This window comes from Priapulus caudatus, unplaced genomic scaffold (genome assembly GCF_000485595.1).
Source record: "Priapulus caudatus unplaced genomic scaffold, Priapulus_caudatus-5.0.1 Scaffold196, whole genome shotgun sequence".
Lineage (NCBI taxonomy): Eukaryota > Metazoa > Priapulida > Priapulimorpha > Priapulimorphida > Priapulidae > Priapulus > Priapulus caudatus.
This window is the reverse complement of record NW_014577257.1, coordinates 135,590-145,667: the sequence shown is the minus strand read 5'-3', so window position 1 is coordinate 145,667 and position 10,078 is coordinate 135,590. Positions and strand designations below refer to the sequence as shown.

The window sequence follows — 10,078 nt, the reverse complement described above, 5'->3', positions numbered from 1 at the left end:
GAAAGAGAGAGAGAGAGAGAGAGAACGCGTGTGAGAGAGAGAGAGAGAGAGAGAGAGAGAGAGAGAGAGAGAGAGAAAGAGAGTGAGAGTGAGAGAGAGAAAGAAGGAAAGAAAGAGAGAGAGAAAAAAAGAAAGAGAGAGATAGAGATAGAGAGAGAGATAGAGAGAGAGAGAGCGCGGGGCAGAGAAGGAGAGAAGACGAAAGAACCCCACTAGAGGCCCGCTGTCAGAAACAATAAATTCTCATGGCATTCATGTATGAAATGTCGTAATCTTCACACACGACATGTCGTGCAAAAGTCACGACATTTTATACTCGTGACGACACAAATACTCACACTGTTTGGAATGTCAAACGACATTACCTTCTCCCCCATGCCGAGGATCACGTGGAATCGGCAGATTAGACTGTAGCTGTCAATATAAGGGGGCTCGCAGGTGACTACAGCATCGTCGGCACGTCTAAATGCGATCATCGTAGGAACATGACCTGCGTGTCTCTTATCCTGTAATTACTGGCACCCGCGCATCTTATCAGTCGCAGAATCTCCGCCGATGAGGACTTAGAAGAGTCTCCTGTGCGGAAAGAGAGCGTCATGGCCGTACAGAGATGCACGCTGGTAACGCGCGTTGCGTTGAGTTTTCTCGGCTGCTCGTATCTTGTCTTGATCACTAGTATAGGCACACATGCACGACTCGCAGGGGCGCGGTGCACGCAAAGCTGTAAGTCCATCATGGCTCCGTGTGAGAAAAAGATTATGGTTTGCTCTAGATGGCATACTAGCTGTTTGTATCGGCTGTTGGGGGAGAACCGCGTGAGATTGGAGGAAGTTGGCGAAGAGAAGAGGGAGAGGGCGATAGAAATGGAGAACGCGTGATGAGGAGGGAGCGAGGTGAGAGACGGAGAAAGAGCGAGAGAGCGCGCGAAAAGGATAGTGAGTGAGAGAGGACGAGAGAGAAGGAAAGCGAAGGGGAGAGAGGAAGAGAGGGAGAGAATGGAGCTATTGAGAGAAGGTAGAGAAGGAGTGAAGGAGAGAGAAACGCTGACGTAGATACGTCGTTAGCAAATGTATACTAGAGTAAATTTAATATATTACACTTGCTGAAATATTCGATGAATATATGAAAATACGTGGGCTCGCTACCATCCCCAGAGACCGGTCTTCTTAAACATTCAAATTCCAATTCGTATTCTTGTCGCAAAAAAGTCGCGATGATATGCTAAGTACAACATCTATAACTACACAATAACCCTGGCCCGTCACCATCATCACAAAACCAGCAGTGTCTATGCCGCATTTGAAGATAAACTCGTATATTAGGCCCCTTGGCAACTGTTCCAAAACTGTCGAACCTAACCCGCTAACTAGTTAACCAAATGAAAATGAAATTTTCAAATAAATTTAATCTTATATTATCGTAGAATCCAACGAACTCGTCTCTAGTCATTACCATAATCGTTTAGATGTGCATGGTGAACTACTCCAGGGCTTGCCCAAACAAACACACCCACGTATATTATGTTTCAGCAAAATACACTAAACAATATTATTTCACCATCGTATTACTTAATTGCCTGAAGGCGCGTAGACAATTCCGCGCGGCAAGGGTAAGCGACAAGATCAAAGATGGATGAACGTGTGATGATCATGTCATTGGATGATGATGGTGATGATATCATGCCCGTGAGATATAACCACGTTCGCATGCAATCAACATCGACAGGCATGCCGACGGGACGTCCGTCATTTCGCATTTGGCGCGCATAAAAGACGAAGGTGGGTTTTTTCTAGCTTCGCAATGTTTATCTTGTAGTTTTATCGTCTCGTCTCGGAGTGGGACGTCGGCATCGGAGAAACGCGCAGACTATCTAGATCTGTTGATCCTGTTGATCGGGCGGGGCGGTGACGGTGACAAAAATCACCGACAAGAAATGGGGGAGCGCTATCTGTGACTTCCCATGCATGCACACCGGGATCCACCGCGCATTTTACTGCTTCAGATGGCAATTACTGGCCTATTATGAGCGTTAAATCTGTGAAAAATAAGTTATATCTAGATTTGAAATGCTCGCGTAATTACTCATCGTTCGGTGGTAAATCTTGCACGGGTGTGGTGTGGTGGGGCGGTATGGTTCTGAAAGCCCCCTCCATAAATGTCCTGCATCCGTCACTGTTTCCCCGTGATCACGTAGTAGTGTTCCGAAGCGGAATATAGTGCTGATTAGCCAAACTCGGAATGATGAATCGACAGGTAAACCACCCGTTGGTCGGCTGGTCTATATTAGGCCGCACCCAGCACATAAAACTGCCACCGGGCAAGGACTGTGATGCTAATATAGAGCCGTGACTACATGGCCGCGCGTATATACGCTCCCGTTTATTGTTTCCGGCGAGAAAACCTAGCAACAGCACTGATTGTGTGTGCGTGCGTGTGTGCGTGTGTGTGTGCGTTGTGTGGTTATGGTTGCGTGTTGGGGCGTGCGTGCGTTGTGTGCTGCGCGCGGCGTGTGTGTAGGCGTGCGTGCGTGTGCGCGCGCGCGTTGCGTGTAGCGTGTGTTATCTGCTGTGCGCAGTTGCACGACAGGCGATCTTCGTCTGCTCGTGTGTGCGTGTTGTCGTGTGCGTGCTGCGCGTGGTGTACGCTTCACGTTATTCATTGCGTGACACCACAGCCAGCGCTTCAATACCGCGTGAAACATGGCATTCACGATTACGGTCCCACCATACAAGCTCAGGCGCGTCCCTCTCTAAGCGTTTTATTAATGACGTCGCGCGCGCATTCCCATAGCAACGAGTCAACGGCGCGCTCATTGTGCTAATGCCAATAAACGATCAGTGGCTCTTTCTCATCGGACCGGTTCAATAAAAGGGCGCCCGCTTCGTCATCGAAATCTGCCTTCTACTACATAAGCGCCGTCCCTTCTACCTATCCACGGTAGGGCGACCATGAAAGATGCTCGATTAAGCGTAAACACAACAGTTAATGTGCGCAAAGCGATGGTTTTCAAAGACATGGGTTTAGCCCCCGCGCTCGTTTATCCCGTGGCTCAGATTGAGGCGAGAACACTATATTACCGAAGTGGCTACTACATAGTGTCATCATGTGAAGTATCGAGGCCGTAACATTGTCCGCCATAGCGTGAATCCCCGGTCGCCGACTCGCCGCGCTGTGTCCGCGAGCGTTCTTATTAAACGCCCGCTCGCCGCATTCTTCTCCCCAGCGCTGAGGCAAATGACGAGCGTTTGATGGCGCTGATCGGCCCGTTTGATCCCGCGCCTCGGGGGGGCCCGCGAGATCGAGGACGAATGCCCTGAGAGAGTCCGGGCGCCAACACGGAGGCGGGGAGCGCAGTGATGACGGCGGCAAGCGTGATGACGGCGGCTGCGGCAAGGGAGGAGAGGCGTTGGCGGCAGGAGTAGGAGGAGGCGGGGGCGGCGGGCAGTGATGACGGCGCTTGGCGGCAGGGGAGGAGGCGGTGGCGGCAGGAGAGAAGAAGGCGGGGGGGGCGCGGCAGTGGCGGCGGTGGTGAGGCGCTGCGGCGGGGGAGGCGGGGTGGCTGTGTTCAGTAAACTGTGGTGTGAGGTCGAGTACTACATTATTCCAGTATACGCATGTGATATCCATCGTGTATACCTTCAGTCATACATGGTGCGATGCGGCATGTGATCGTGGTCCAGCAGGCGCGTATACTGTCGCTTCTGCATGACAACGTCCTCCGTTGCTTTTATAGGCGCCCCGTTACCTTGCTGCTTATAGCTATAGCCTCTCCGTAGTTAGCCGAGAGAGACCTTGTGTCGCAAACTAATAATGAAAAACAGTAAGTTCCGTGTCCCTCTAATTGCTGACTTTGTTTTAACTGGGTAGATGTGACACCTATGGAGATAGAGTTTAAAACAGTTCACACCAATGAAAGTAAAAGCAGTTAGCAAATGGATGAACACAACAAACTTCTTATTAACTAACTTGTTTCCGGGAGATCAGGTGTGTCAGCAGTGACTTTTCTGTTTTTTACCCGTCTGCTATATGCATTTGCAACTTTGATTGTGTCATTCATTCGCACCCTCGTCGTGCTCATTATGCACCTGTATTCTATCAGCTGCTCTGTCACCCCCGTATATGCGACTCAGACTAGCAAGACTTCCACAGAGTGTGAACTGCGCTCTCGACAACCGAGGGTGAACGTCACAACCGTGTGACTCAGGTGTCCCGAGATAACGCACGTCGATGAGTCGGCTGCGTGAGTGCGTGCGTACGCGGACGACTGCTGTCTCCGTGGCGTGCAAGTGTGCGTGCGGTCGCGTGAATGCGTGCGTGTGTGAAGTTCGGCGTGAGTGCGTGCGTCGGTCGCAGGCCGTGGCTATATCTGTCACCCGGCGAAAAAACACGTCAGTGTAATGAGTCATTAAAAAATTGACAGTGAAATCGGTGCGAAAGATTGCAGCGAATGGAGCGAACAGTCAATTCACCACACATACTGTTAGGCGTATTCACGCGGCGTTCGGGTTGGTCCTGCCGGGGTATCCGCACCAGTGCAAGGCCTGACCCTTTATTGTGATGTGCGCGCTCGCCTCGCAGCTCGATGTAAACCAATGACTGAGTGAACGAAGTAATGAACATCGTCATTCATACGTCTCTTAACAACTCACGTAGGATGCCGCACTCATTCTACGATGAAGCTAATGCACATCTCGCGCACACATGACGTGCGCTGAGATTAAGTCTCGCCTCGCCTATGATCCTTCGTCAAAATTCTAAAGATATAGACGGGTAAAATAGTGTCGCGATTGAGCTTATTCGCATGAGTTGATTACTCGTGTTTGCCGGGCAACTGCAGGTGTGGCCTTAATACAATCTCAGTGGCGTGGTTCACGGACGCCCGCGCGTAGTAGTGCTACTTGGCCGCTTCGCTCTTCTATGGAAAGCCTGTTATGTCTTTTCCTTTTTCTATAGTTTTTTAATTCCCTGCTGAGCCGTCGCCCGTCCTAATGAAGCCCTGCTACGTCATGGCGAGCGATATAACTGCTATTGAAAGTTCGCACTTGCACCTACTAATTAGGTGGGCACGGACGCCCAGATTTGGGTAAATGAATAAATCAGAGGTATACCAGAGAATGCACATCTGACCATTTTGTCGTCGTCGTAACCGACACAATCAGCACACACACACACACACACACACACACACACACCACACACACACACATTTAAAAGCCGGATTCATCTTGGTCTGTTTCTTCCAAGAGCGCAGACTATATATAATATACTCTGCTCTAGATAACGTCGCTGGTGGTTCACAGATGACAGCGATAGTACGCATGTAAATCGCATAGCCGCTGTCGCAGGTTCCTTAGCGCGCACTACCCGCCCCGCTCCTCGCCACCTACCCCGGTCGTTCTGGCATGTCAACAGATTCACGTATTAGTACTAGGACGTGGACGCGGTTAGTTTTCCCCCAGCATTAAACAACAAGATGGGTCCGATCGTCGGCTGCGCGCATGCCGCGGGATGCTCCTGGCGGCTAGCGCATTTGTTTTAGTATCGGACCATAAATGGATTAATCGACGGCACGCTATCCCGCGCACCGAGTCGCCGCGGTCTCTAAATCTTTATATGGACATCGGCGGCGGCTTCCGCAAGCGGTCGTCAGCTTCGAGGATTGGGCCGACAGTGCAACAGTAGACCGCGCGGAGAGCACAAGAGCTCGCCGCGTGTACGTCAACGAGCCCCGATTACATGTCGCGCGCTTTCATTGTGCGCGCTCCCGCTCTCTTTCCGCTTGTAGCTTCGCGGCCTGTTTTTTACGACGCGGATGGACAGCCGGCGAATCGCTCGCGAGGGTGGGGTTTGCTAAGGGGGGGTGGGGGGACGAATGTCCTGCAAGCGAAGTGCGCAGAATATGCCGATACCGTGTGTAGCCTGAAAGCGCACTGTTAAGGATAATATATATATTGCTCATGTTGAAAGTATGAACGACGGAACCGCGAGAAAAAGAGAACAGTGATAGAAAACGAGAGAAAGTATATAGATGGCTGAGAGCGACCTCGAAGAAAGAGAGGAGAGAGTGGTGAGAGAGAGAGAGAGAGACTGAGAGAGAGAGAGACGAGAGAGAGAAGAAAGAGAGAGCGAGGTGAGAGAGAGATAGAAGAGAAGAAAGGGGGACAGAGACGAAGCGAGAGAGAGAGAGAGAGAGAGAGAGCCGAGAGTGACAGACTGAGAGAGAGAGACCACACACAAGACAGAGAGAGGAGAGAGAGAGAGAGCAGAGAGAGAAGAGAGAGAGAGAGAGAGAGAGAGCGCTGGAGAAGACAACAGACGAGAGCAGAGGGGCGAAGTCGAGAATCGGACCACGAGAGCGAGAAGAGAGAGGAGCCAGAGACACACACAACAGAGATAGAAGAGAGAAGAGGAGCGCGAGAGTAGAGAGAGCGAGAGAGGAGAGAGCGAGAGACGCACGAGAGAAGAAAGAGAGAGAGAAGATAGTGAGAGGAGAGAAGAGAAGAAGTGAGAAGAGAGAGAGAGAGAGAAAAGAAGAAGCCGAGAAGGCACAGACCAAACATTAAGCGATCAATCTATGATAATAAGAAATCAGACTATGAACCGACAGCGATTCATCCATGGTCCGGACTTATGGCCGCCACCCACAGAGCGAGGGATAACCATAATCATACGACGCAACTTCACACGTACATTTTCCCTTCCACTGCGCTCGCGCGCGCGCGCGGCGCGCGCGCCTCTCTTTCTCTCCCGCCCCCCCATCGTCCGCTCTCGCTCTAATATATATACCATCTCGATACATAATTAATACGTCCACGATGTAACATAATCACCAATATGGATATGAGCGCTCCTGATATATAATATAAAAATATATATATATAATAGAATAAGAGAGAGAGAGAAGAGAGAGAGAGAGAGAGGAAGAGAAAGAGAAAGAGAGCGAGAGAGTGTCTAGCAATTCTTTGCCCTTTCCACCCCCTCCCCGTCCTCCTCGCTCGCCTCTCTCTCTCTCTCTCTCCTCTCTCTCCTCTCTGCTCATTTAATTATGTGCACTACCTCCTCCCGTGTTCTTCTCTCTGATTGACCCATCCCTGTCCGTGACATTCCACATGTGTCGCCTCGTGATTCACGCTTGCTTTACGTCCTATGCCTTTACGTCGCACACGGCGTTGAGACGACGTCGTCGTGCCAGCCTGCGCGACAACCGCTCAACCCGACTAAACTGCTCACATGTCGATGCCCACGCACACGCAACCCAGAGCGCGCGCGCCGCGCGCGACACACACACAGCACCACACACAGTCTCACGACACACACACACACACACGACACACACACACCCACAGTCACACACACACACACACAGACATCAACGTACACACCACACACACCACACACACACAGCACACACACCACATACACCAGCACACACACACCACACACACACACAGACACACACACACACACACACATATAACAATATATATATAATCTAATATAAGAGAGAGAGAGAGAGAGAGAGCGAGATAGAGAATAAGAGAGAACGAGAGAGAGAGAGAGAGAGAGAGAGCGAGAGAGAGAGAGAGCGCGCGCGAGAGAGAGAAGAGAGAGAGAGAGAGAGAGAAGCAGAGACGAGAGAGAGAACGATAGATTGGTGGAACGGTGAACGGACGAGCGGTGAGGCGGTTTGGCGGTTGGGTAGACGGGCAGCCGGATAGGTATCTCGATCTAACCTATAGCGGGAGAGGGTTGGAAAGTTACGATCTGTCACGTAAGACCTGGCTGGGTCGAAACAGTTGGGAACGTCTCCTCGGTACATCAACAGAACCTCTGAGCAGCCTTATTCGCGCGGTGAGGAAGTAGTTTCAAGTTCTCAACTTATTACTTTCGAACTAAATGCTTTATACATAACAAGTGAAATAAAATCTATGAGGAGAAGGTGATGATGGTGAGGAGGACGGGGAGGACGAGGAAAAGGATGGGGATGATCAGGAGGAGGAGGAGTAGGAGGCGGAGGAGGAGGAGGAAAGCGGAAGAAGGAGGTTGGAGGGAGGGAGAAGGAAGAAGGAAGGGGAGAACGAGGAAAAGCAGGATGAGGAAGATGCAGAAGAGGAAGGGGAGGACGAGAATGAGGAGGAGGATGAAGAAGAAGAGGAGGCGGTTCCACACAACGTTTCTATACTCACCTATAGTGCTCTCAGACTAACATCCATGCCTGTCACGAGTGGAGTGAATTATAGTACTGTCAGAGTATAACGCAGACCATGGAAATACATGTGTTTGGTAAAGTTCCGACACTAAGTCGGAGTATATAACAAACTCACTATATATAAATATGTAATAAATCCCAAACGTAGATAGCGTTACCTATACGCGGAAAATGACACTAGACGACCCTTCTTGTTGTTGAAAAAAAAATTTGGGTTTTTTTTCGCGACAGACAGACGCCCGCGTCAAAAAAAGAACGCAAAAAACCAGCTCCTGGCTCCATCCCGCGCCGTTGTACTTATATAAACAAACACGATGATCGTGTGACAATTTAAACTCATTAAACCGATCCCCGCTTTATCGGGACAGGACGGGAACCATGAAAATGATTGACAACATAATGTAAACTGTGTAATAATACAACGTGCGTACCGATTGCGTTTCAAAGAAATGTCGTTTAAACGTTGCGCCCACTTATCCGAGACCTGATAATATTATTTCTTAATTATTTCTGAAACACGGCAAAAATGCGAAGATATGTAGTAAAACCTATGCTACCCTATTATTAGATGTGCTGCTTATTACATCAACTTGACAATTACTACGGATTTATGCCGTTGCTAAACCATATGTCGTATGACGATTTGAAACACTGTGACGTTCAGCCCTTGGCGACGCGCGGTGCTAATTCAGTTCACCAACGCCTTCAACTTACTGTAGGTCATTTCCGTATATAGAGAGAAACTAGGAAAGACGACGAAGACGACGACGATGCTATTAGTACTAATAGATTGTCCGGGACAACAGCCGCAGAATTCCAGCGTTTGCGCGCAGTCGACTCAGACGGGTGTAAAATGGAAGGCGCGGCGTCATTAGCCAACCCGAATACAACGGTTTCGTGACGATGACGAATTCGGAGACAATTAGGATCGACTCGCGCTGTCTTATTAACGTAATTAATGATCTGAAATCTGAAAACAAAACATCGCTGTGTCTTGCATAGCTGTCGGAATGCCGGGGGTTGAGCATGCACGCACCCATCGGTGTCGTCGGCACTGATTTTTTTCTTTCGCACAATGGTGCAACGCGGAGACGATATTTCAGCGTATTGAGACGTGAAACGCGATTAGGCACAACCCCGCCATTATTAATGTCACGCGCAAAACGCGGACGCCGTGCAGCTGAATCACAGAGATGTTGTCATATTTCGTTATAAGCGGTTTAGGCGCGCACGGCCCCTGTAAATACAGAGAACATTGCCGCTCCTTGTAAGACATTGGGACACCGGAATCCGTCTACGCCATGCGATGTATTAACTCAATTTGTCAGACAATATGCGCCTCTCAGGACTCCTAGATTTACCTCTAGTCTTGCCTTCTTTTACCTCCTAGCACGGCCTATATATATATATATAATATATATATATATCTCCCCCTCTCTCGTCTCCCTCTCTCTCTTCTCTCTCTCTCTCTCTCTCTTCACTCTCTCTCAGTCTCCTCTATCTCTCTCTCTCTCTATCTTCTACTCTCTAAGATGAACTGCCAAGCTCACAACTTCTCATCCTCCTCGCTCATCTCTCACTCCTCTTCTCCTCTCTTTCTATCTCTCCTCTCCTTTCCTCTCTTCTCTCTCATCTCTTCTCTCTCTTCTCTCTGCTCTCTCTCTCCTCTCCCTTGCCCGTCTCGTCTGCTCTTCGCTTTCTCCTTCTCTCTCTGCTCTCTCTCTCTCATTCGCCTCTCTCTCTCTCGTCTCTCCTCCTCTAGTCCTGTCGCTCGTCTTCTCTCTCTCTCGTCTCTCTCGTCTCTCTTCTCTCTCTCTCTCTCGTCTGCTCTCGCTTTCTCGCTCTTCTCTCTCTTCTTTCTCTTCTCTC

The 10,078-nt window shown here is 49.8% G+C and overlaps 1 protein-coding gene across 2 annotated transcripts in view; it reads left to right on the top strand.

The window, feature by feature from the left end:
• The window catches only part of LOC106807107 (extracellular serine/threonine protein kinase four-jointed-like), a 52,738-nt gene that overhangs the window by 19,132 nt on the left and 23,528 nt on the right, over positions 1-10,078 (top strand). The window lies entirely within an intron of this gene.